This window comes from Python bivittatus, unplaced genomic scaffold (genome assembly GCF_059951505.1).
Source record: "Python bivittatus isolate LINGU-HERP-01145 unplaced genomic scaffold, Pbiv_v1 ctg000340_np1212, whole genome shotgun sequence".
Taxonomy (NCBI): domain Eukaryota; kingdom Metazoa; phylum Chordata; class Lepidosauria; order Squamata; family Pythonidae; genus Python; species Python bivittatus.
Window position 1 is genome coordinate 4,620,001 of NW_028277056.1, and position 10,680 is coordinate 4,630,680.

Here is a 10,680-nt window from a genome sequence, read left to right on the forward strand (position 1 = left end):
TTCCTCGCGTTTCCGTCTCTCTCGGGGAGAAAAGAGCCTTGATTTTTAAACCTCCGGGCAGCAAATATCACAAGCTCTCACAGTCCGTTCTTCCAATGTCAGGTTTCCTTTGGGGTCCCCCAACATCCAGACCTTCCCCGCCTTTCACCCGCTCTCTCTCTCTCTGAAACCTCCCCGCCCAAAGCCTTCGAAGAGCTGCACCCCCCCCCCCCGTGCTATTTTGGCCAGTGTCAAGGGGGCTCTCAGAAGGCAGCCCTTCTCACAACCTTCATTCTCACAAGGGGGTATTAGCAACCGAGGGGTCGCTGACAGGCCCTTTGGGGTTGCCACGAGAATGCCTCGAAGCTTATCCTGAAGGTGTGTGTCTATCAACATCAGCTCATTTTAAAAGTATTTCATGAGAGAAGGAACTTCGGTGTGGGGGTGGAGATGGGGCTATATCTTCCTTCCTTCCTTCCTTCCTTCCTTCCTTCCTTCCTTCCTTCCTTCCTTCCTTCCTTCCTTCCTTCCTTCCTTCCTCTCTCTCTCTCCCTCTTTCTCCTTCCTTCCTTCCTTCCTTCCTTCCTTCCTTCCTTCCTTCCTTCCTTCCTTCCTTCCTTCCTTCCTTCCTTCCTTCCTTCCTTCCTTCCTTCTCCCTCTCCTCTTCCTGCCTTCCTTTACTTCCTCCCTTTCCCTTTCCCTTTCCCTTTCCCTTTCCCTTTCCCTCCCCTCCTCCTCCTTCCTTCCTTCCTTCCTTCCTTCCTTCCTTCCTTCCTTCCTTCCTTCCATCCATGCATCTTCCAGTCTCCTTCCTCCCTTCCTCCCTCCCTCTCTCCCTCCCTCCCTCTTATTTTCTGAAACAGATTCCAGGACCTTCTCGCGACTGCTGTGTGAAGCTGGTTCGGGAGTCCGTAGCTCAGGACTTCCCACCGTGGCTTCCGCAGGGCAAAGAGAACAGCGGAGTCGGTCCTCTTTCCATCCACGGTACCTCCCCAGCAGCTTCCTCCACCTCAAGGCAGGGGGGCGCTGGGCAGCAGCGGATCCTTCTAGGGAATGATCAGGATGCGGCCATTTGTCCATCTGATGGTTTGAGGCCCGCCTGAGCGGCGCCTAACCAATGAATATTATAACCCTTATTAAAGTAATTCTCCCGGGTGCACTCGATGCTTGGGAACTGTGGGATCTCCTTGCCCTCTTCCAAGGGCGGCTGGCACCGGCCGGTCCTGCCTCGAAGCATGCAAGTTGGCCTGCATCTGCCCGGCATGCCTGATTCACCCTTCTTGCATGAAAGGTGGATTAAGAGCAGGACAGGCTCCCTTCTAACCCTCTGGGCTGCCCAATTCTGGGCAGGCTTCATGGGGTTTGTTTCCCCTCATGTGAAAAAACCCAGGAGAAGCCGGCCCACAGTGTGGTTTACACATGAGCAGCCTTAAGAGGAGGCCAGCAAGTGTGTTTGTGTAGGAGGTAGCATTCCAACCCAAAATCTCCAGAGGAAGGCCCTCAGCCTACCATACCTAGAAGCCTTTAACCAAATCATGGCTCTCTCTTTTCATCGACCTCTTCTCAAGAAGTTGCTGTCTGTCATGATCAGCCTGGCTGCGTTCCTCATATGGTCGGGATGGTCAACTTTTCCATGTTCTCCAACTGGGAGACTCCAACCTTTGGTGGCAAACCCAGAAGCTTCCAGAGGTCCTTCAAATGTCCCAATTCTTCCCTAAAGAAGAATTTTTGGGAGGACCTTTTCTGGGAGGACCTTCAATTCCTTTTTTTTTTGGTCCTTCTTTTCAAACTGCTGCTTCCCACTGAACTTTCTGGGTGGGATACTGTTTCTCTGGAGTGACACAGTGTTTTCCGTTCTGGGTCTTTTGATCGCTTCTTGGAGCTGCCCAGAACTTTGTGGAGAAGAGACGGGATAGAATAGTTGAAATAAGAAAATGAAGCAGGCTGGGATGATGTGAGCTGTACTCCACATGGTATGCGCCAGCTCCATATCTAGGCAGAAAAATGTCCCATGGATACCAATCCATCTTTCGTTCGGCAGGGCTGGAATTGATTGATCCAGTGGAGAAGGGATCCTGGTTCCAGCCATTTCAGCAACAGTTGCGATCAGTTTAGACCAGTGTTTCTCAGCCTGGGCAGCTTGAAGATGTGTGGACTTCAACTCCCAGAATTCCCCAGCCAGCCCTGCTGGCTGGGGAATTCTGGGAGTTGAAGTCCACACATTTTCAAGCTGCCCAGGTTGAGAAACACTGGTTTAGAATTAGGGGACTGTTGTACATGGGGATGGTGCTGCTGATTGTCTGCACATACCCTAAGACCGTGTGTGCATAACACAATCAAGTCAGTAAAAGACCCAGGGGCCCCATTTGCACAAGAGTGTAAGCTTGATTTCCTTTAACCTTAGGTAATTTTTTTCACAGCTTCACATTGCATGAACCTGGCCTGCCAGATTAGTTACAGCTCAGCGTCTTGCACAAAGGCAAGTGTAACGGTACGTGGGAAGGACCTTGGGAGACAGGAGGGAGAGCCGCAGACTGGACAACCGGTGTGTAAAAGATATCTCAGCCCACAGAAGGAGGAAGAATATGGGAAGCGTTTCAGAAGGGACCCTCCCTAGTTTTCTGGAGAGTAAAAGGAAAGGAGGAGAGGAATATCTTCAGTCTTGTAAGATTTTGTTCATGTAACCTTACAAGAAAGATAGAACTAGTACTCCTGGTTGTGCTTCTTGCTGGACTAACTCTCAGGGCTAACAGCAAAAAATGTGTTGATTCAGTCCCCAGGTTCAATAACCAGCTTCAGTACCCAGTTGGAGTACATTACAGGTAGTGCTCACTTAACAACCATTCGTTTAGTGACTGTTCGAAGTTACCACAGCACCGAACAAAGGGACTTACAATCAGTCCTTGCACTTACAACTGTCGCAACACCCTTGCGGTCATGTAATCACTATCTGGGTGCTTGGCAAACAGCTCGCACTTATGACGGTTGCAGCATCCCAGGGTCACAGGATTGCCATTTGCGAGCTTCCCAGCTGGCTTCTGGCAAGCAAAATCAACGGAGAACCGTGTGATTCACTTCACAACTGCGTGATTCACTTAACAGGCACAGTGATTTGCTTAATGACCGCTGCAGAAAAGATCACAAATTGGGCGCAATTTGCTTAACAACTCCCCCACTTAACAACAAATTTTATGATTCCCTATTGGGGTTGTTAAGTGAGGACTACCTGTAAAAATATATACTCAGTTCTTGTGCATTAAAGAAGCAGAAGCTCATCATGGTTTTCTTGCCAGTATCAAAATAGCAAGAGCTGGAGATTTGTTGGGCAGGGGGATTGGCTAGAAGAATCATCATATATCATATAAATATACATGGATTTGCTATTATTATTATTATTATTATTATTATTATTATTATTATTATTATTATTATTATTATTTAAATGTATTGGCTGCCCAGCTCCAGCAAACTCCAAAATGGAGGGTGGACATGTGCTGTTTATCAATATTTGAATGAGAGAGAGTGAGAATTAGAAAAGGAAAGACTTTTGCACAATATGATCAAAGATATTGGAGCTGTTCTAACTCATTTTCCAGTCTCCGTACACATTATTATTATATTTTGTTGTTGTTCCATTAATATTTTCTTTTATTATTATTACTAATACCTGGAGTGTTACTGTTCTAATAATTCTTTTTGCCATTATTAATGATAATATATATGAAGCTATTTTGTTAATTTTCCATTATTAATAATATCCTTGAAGTTGATGCTATTTCATTAATATTTTCTTTTTGCCATTATGAAGTTGATGGTGAAGTTAATACTGCTTCAGTAATATTTTCTTATTCCTTTTATTGTTATCTTTGAAGTTAATACTGTTCCATTAATACTTTCTTTTATTATTATTACTACCCAAAGTGTTATTGTTCTTTTAATTCTTTTTGATGTTATTATTAATAATAATAGATCTGAAGTTATTTCATTAATTTTTCGTTATTAGTGATAACATCCTTGAAGTTGACATGATTTCATTAATATTTTCTTTTCCATTATGAAGATGATGTTGAAGTTCATACTGCTTGATTAATATTTCCTTATTCTTTTTATTGTTATCTTTGAAGTTAACACTGTTCCACTAATATTTTCTTTTATTATTATTATTCTCTGGAGATAATACTGTCCTTTTCCCATTATTATTAGTAATAATAATCTGTTATTAATAATAAATTCTTTGAAGTTAGCCCCTTGTCATATTAATAGTTTTTTTTCCCCATTATTATTAACGTTATCTCATGCTGGCTGGGAGATTCTGGGAGTTGAAGTCCACACTTCTTCAAGTGGCCAAGGTTGAGAAACGCCGCTCTACACTACAGTGAAAAGCCATTTTCTTTCTAAACAATTTGGGACTAATTTTCTTCCCTAAAGAGACTCCTGTGCCCAAGGAGGAGCTAATTCCTTCAGTTTTGCAAATAAAACAATAATGTGCATTTTTTTAAAAAAATTGAGGAGGAAAGGGGGGGGAAAGAACAACGTTAGAGGCCCATTTTCAGAGGCGGTTTTAGTTTCAAGAGAAATCAGATGTTGCTCAGCGTGGCAGGAAAACATGCGGCCAGACGACTTTTAGCTTGCTCAAGCTGGCATCCAGATGCTCCAGCTGATGAGCAAACTCAAGATTGCAGCTTCTGCCTCCTTGGGAAGTTTTATCAGAAACGAAGCCGAGAGGAAGGCGGGACCCAGGCCACCCCCAGAGAAAGCTGGACTATCAAATATTGTTCAACCCCTTGGTGAAGAAGCGAACCCAACGGCCGCATTCCCACGACACGAATTAGCCCATTTTCCGGATCTGTGCGGGACACTGAACCATAAACCTTCCAAGCAAAATCGGTCCATATGACCTGCAAAGCCACCCAATTCACCCTAATCAAGCTTGGGCAGGCTGTGGGAATGCAACCAGTGGTTTTGCACCGGCCTGGGTTTGTTATGAAGGTTTGAAGGTGAGATGTAAAAAGTGACATCCACGTTTAACTCTTAGCAAGGCTGAAGGTCGGGAAGCTGGATCAGTCTTATTTCATCCCCTTGTCCTGGTGGTGAAAAGTTTCAAAAAGACCCATTTTAAGGGACGGGCTTTTATTTTTAAACCACCCCCATTTATTTATTTTTTTAAGTGAAATCTAATGCATTTGCACAGATGCCTTCTCCATCTGGTGCGAGGCCCTAATGCATGAGTGATGATTTGGAAATAGAAATTTGGTATGTTGGAGTAAAATTCCCTCGGCATTCTTGTCCCTTCTCAGAGACCTAACTCATGAGGTTCAGGTCTGTTCCTCTGCTCAGTCAGGACGCAATTTGTGAAATTGCCAACACCTTTATTAAGAGTCTGCAGAGTTTGATCAAGGACACAAAGAACATATCTGGCAACGTTGCCTTGGGCAAAACCTCAAGCCCAGGATCAAGCAAGCTTATAGAGATGGTTTGGATACAAGCAAATGCTGTATAGAAAGCGTGTTTGCATTGGTCATGACAAGCATTTAGTCCAGTGTTTCTCAACCTTGGCCACTTGGAGATGTGTGGACTTCAACTCCCAGAATTCCCCAGCCAGCAAGGCTGGCTGGGGAATTCTGGGAGTTGAAGTCCACACATCTTCAAGTGGTCAAGGTTGAGAAACACTGATCTAGTTAGTTTCACCCATTCCTGTGCTGCTAGGAAACGTGGAAGTCTCCTACTTGTGGTTATGGTCGTTTGAGGAATTCTTCTAGTAGCTATTGCTTGGTCCCAGTGTCACGTCCTGCCATCTGCAGGAGTACCTTAACTTTCTACCTGTGAGTAAGCATCTTCCCTGTTTACAGAGCATAACTCAGGAGGATTTTATCTCAGGCTTAACCCCAAGTATCCATCTTGCACAGGTACAACTGCCCCAGATCCAAAGTTGGAGCTCCTGCTCGTTTGATAAAAACACCTCTGGATTTTTAACATGTTTTTATGTGACAGGGAGAGAAGCAAATAAAACACCCAGATTCACAGCCAGGCTGGGCAACTTGAGGCCAGCTTCAGGGCTAGGTTGATGTATTTAAAAATAAATAATGCGGTTGAGTTTTGAGAGAACTAACTCAATGTTCTGCAACTCTTGCTCATGCCATCTAAACTAAACTTGGTTTGATAGTATGAAGTCTACCTTTATTGCTCTCCTGATACACAGTAATGGCAGGTGGGAATGACCTTGGGAGACAGAGGGAAGAGCCACAGCCGGGGAATGGTCAGATAAGAGGCAGCTGAGCCCACCAAAAGAATGGGGGCTTGGCAAACATCTCAGAAGGGACCCTCCCTATTTTCTTGGCCTGTAAAGGCGAAGGGGGAGAGATGTCCTTTCAGACTTGCAAGATTCTCTTAATGTAACCTTACAATAAAGTAGAAATAGTTCATCTGGGAGTGCTCCTTGTCTGGATGTCCTCACAAGCCTGACCTACACCCAGCCTGATGTTCTCTCCCCTTTGGCTAATGGAGAAGCCTAGAACTTCTCTGACCAAGCCAACTAATCCATGGTGACCCCTATCCCCTTCCAAGCCAAGCAAGCAAGGAATGGCCGTCTGTTTTCCATCTACCAATGTTTCTGAATCCAGGGTGTTTTGATTAGATTCTGATGTTTCCAGATCTCAGGGCACTGTAAGGTTGGGTATATTGAATTTCCACAGTTGCAATTAGAGCTTGGACAGCGTCACCATGCCATCGGTTCTTGGCCCTTCTGACCGATGGCTGAGCACAGAGGATTTCAGCCAGTCAGTGACTAGTGTTGGCCATGAACAAAGTGCTTCATCCCTTCCTCTTCTTTCTAAAAACAAAAGAGAATAAATTGCTAACGCTCTCCCTTATCCACTTGACTGGAGGCTGAAGACTCCTTCTCAACGGAGAGGATTCTTGGCTTGTCTTCCCAGCGCCTGGCATCCAATCATAGCTCCAAGCTGGCCTGAATAAGCAAAGGAGCCTACCTGGCATGCTAGCATGCTGGTACCAGTGGATCCCAGGAGCTGGGCAGTGGGACAAGCCAAGAATCCTCTCCAATGAGAACATAGATCACCCTTCAAGGGCAGGGCAATGATATGCCTGCTCTTTTGAGAACATTGTGCCATTCCCAGAGAAAACACAGCTTGTGTTGCCATTGCTTGTGATTGCAAACATTTGGTTGTGTGTCATGAGATCAATGCAGGGGGCACCTCACATGAGTGCCGAGAGGTGGCATCTTGGTCTGGAAGACCTCCTTGCCACATCTTTGGGTTCCTTCCCTGCCTGCGTTAGAGCACCCCATTAAGCAAGTTGTGGGAACAGGGCCCTTGAAATGTTAGCCTGGACACTCCCCCCCCCCATCTGTGAAGAGGTGTCCCAGGCAGTTTCTCCCCCTTGACCTTGCCAGGGCTCCAAGCAATGCAACCCCACTACATGGTTAACGGGCACAAAAGAACGACTCTGAAATGACCTGCATCAGGTGCTGAATGACGGAGTGCATGCTACGGCTTGGCAGGATTCCCACCCTATTCCTTTCTGCAAACTGATGATCGCTCTGAGGAGCACATAAAATAGGGAGAGGAGATCTGCCCTAAAATGGGATGGAAGTTGCAGACCGCACGGCCTGGGAAAAAGATTGGGGAGAGTTATGGCAAGGAAATCCCTGAAGCCATTAGCTATGCAACGCAGGTGCATTCAAGGGTCTTGGGTAGGAAGAGGGAAGGGGCTGCAGACCCTCCGGACTGGTATGACTCAGAGGCTGTTGCGCACACAGAAAGCGTGGAACTGGGCTGACGATATCCAGGTTCCAAACTTCCAGATGATCACTAGATGTCAGCAGATCAGGAAATGCAGAGGGGATCAGTGGGCACTGGAGTGTGGGTGTAGCACAGCTGGCTTAGGAAGTAGGGGGAGAAAGAAAGAACCACCCTAAGCTATCATGGCTTGTTTAGAGGGAAGTTATGTGATTGGAATTCAAGTTCACACAGAGATGGATCATAGCAGGGCTTCATGCTTTTTATAAACCCAGCTGAATGAGGTTTACTGAATAAGCCATGGTTAAACAGATTGGTCCATCCTGATTCTTAATTGCTTTGGGATACAGCTAGTCCTCGCTTAACGACTGTTCGTTTAACAACAGTTTGAAGTTACGATGGCCTCAGAAAAAGTGCTTTATGACCTGTACTTGCACTTACAACCATTGCAAACCATCGCACCACCCCCCACGGTCACATGATCACGATTTGCAACCTTTTTTTGTAAAGTAAATCACTGCCGTCGTTAAGAGAATCACATGGCCATTAAGTGAATCACATGGTCCTTAAGTGAATTCCGGCAAAAAAGTCCTTTGGGGAAGCTGGAATCGCTTAACAACCACATGATTTGCTTAATGACCATTGTAAAAATGTCATAAAATCGGGTCTGATCACATGGCGACTCGCTTAACAACTGCCCCACTTAACGATCAATTTTCTGGTCCCTGTTGTGGTTGATAAATGAGGACTACCTGTACTCCCCTTGAAGAGTCAATACTGCAAATTATCATCACAATAGGTTTCTGCCTAATTCAGATGAGACTCTTCCTGAAGTCGATGACCAAAATGCCCAGCATTCCCTAGGATGCAAAGCCAACAGAGAGGAAGGCTAGGAGTTGTAATTCATAAACCTCTGGAGGCTCCTAGATTGGCTACTTCCAGGGCCATCCACGGAGAAGGTCCAAAAAGTAAAGACCGTAGCCACAACCCGGCAGCTGAAGCTTTTTCTTCCTGCAAAGTGTGCGTAAAACACACAGAAAGGGGCACGGGTTCAGCTGTACGAGCATTGCAGCATCACACGACAAGCTCCCCGCATTTGGGCAACAGGTGTGACATTGTGATGCACACAGAAAAGGGCCGGGCTGCCTGTGCAAAACACGCTACATTTGGCCAGCGCATACTAATTCTTTCTCTTTCTTCTTTCGCAACCTAGCCTGCTGGGTTGGCTTATGATTCGATGCATTGTGTGAACCCAGGAAACGGCTCAATTCAGTAACCAGGTTAAGCCTGGCGCAGCCATTTAGAGGAGACACCGGCTGGAAAACACAACGCAGGGAGGACACCAGGTTGGGGGCCTTTATCTTCCAGATCCAACCTTTGGTTAAACATCAAGGAAGCTGTGCGTGCCTGGGACCATGCTTCGGGCTGTCTCAGTGGCTCTGCCGGCCCTTTTATTCAGACACCGCTGAGTCTTTTGATCAAAACCAAATAGATAAGGGAGCTATATATATTTCAGGGCTGAGTGAAAAGCTCAGGTTGTTCTCAACAGACAAGCTGTAACAATGCTCTACAATGAGTTTTTAACTGGCGGGTTCCTTTGCAGCAAGCCAACTTCGTCTTCTGTTTTCATAACGCGTCCCTTTCCTGTGACTTTTAATGGGATCCAGCTTTGCTGCGTTTTTGGCAGATCGGAGCCAATTGAGAAGAGGGAATGGATGTCTGGGCTGAAAAGGCACTTGGCATTCAAATCCTAAAAAGGCTGCTATTACATTTAAAGCCGCTAATAAAATAAGCACCTTTGATTTATGCGCATTTGCCTCTTTGGGAACGTTTAAGTGGAGCTGGGATCCTTTGCTGCAGAAAACTTTCTGCCCCACACCACCTCAGCCCTCATGCTGTGGGTAGGAAAAAGGAGCATTTCCCATTTTGTTAACCAAACCCGTATCTGTTCTGATCAGAAATGCATTTTTAAAACACCCAAATGCTGAAAACTGGAGAGCAAGTCCAGAACGCTGCAGTGGGCCTAAATCAAGCAAACGCGTATGTCTGTTGGCTAATTTTACCAATTCATCGATTTTTGATTTACGTGATGAATTCTGATCTTCCGATGATTATGGTTTTGAATTCGTGTAAGCCAGCTGGCGTGTTTAATCTGAGGAGGATCATAGAATAGAATTGGAGTAAATAAATGATATATTAGTCATGAATTCTCCCCCACGCACAAAAGATCCAACTTACTGTAACAGACTAAATCAGTATTTTTTAAAACTTGGCTACTTTAAGAGGTGTGGACTTCAACTCCCAGAATTCCCCAGCCAGCATGGCTGGCCGGGGAATTCTGGGAGTTGAAGTCCACCCATCTTAAAGTTGCTGGGTTGAGGAACCCTGCTCTAGCAGATGCTGGTGGGGAAATGATCATTGTGTGAATGCAGCCACCCACGTGAAGAACTGCTATCTGGATATTCTTGATTTTCTGTCCTGACCCCTATTCCTGTTTTCTGAGTGTGCCATAGACTACAAATCTGAGATTTGTTCTTTTCATTGATCAGCCAGTGTGTCCGGATGAGCGCACATGTCTGGCTGACACGTGGAATGTAAATGCTTTAAATAAAAATGATTTAGTGCTCATAAAATACACTCCTCCATAAAAATAAGAGAGATACTATAACGGCTCATCCTTTCGAGTGAAAAAAAAAAATGAAAATGCCAGATTTCAGAACAGCCCTGGGAGGATGGAGAACTCATAGTAGATCTACCTCTTCCAAATGTCTTACAAGTTCTTATCATATAGCCCCAAGTGAAGGGATCTTTTCCACCCAGGGTTTCTCTGTCTTTGTTGTTGATTATTAATTTTTAAAAAATCATTTCCATTGATTATCGCTTTCAGTGGAGAACTTGTGATCCTTCAGATATTGCTGAACACGACTCTGCACATCTATCTCAACTG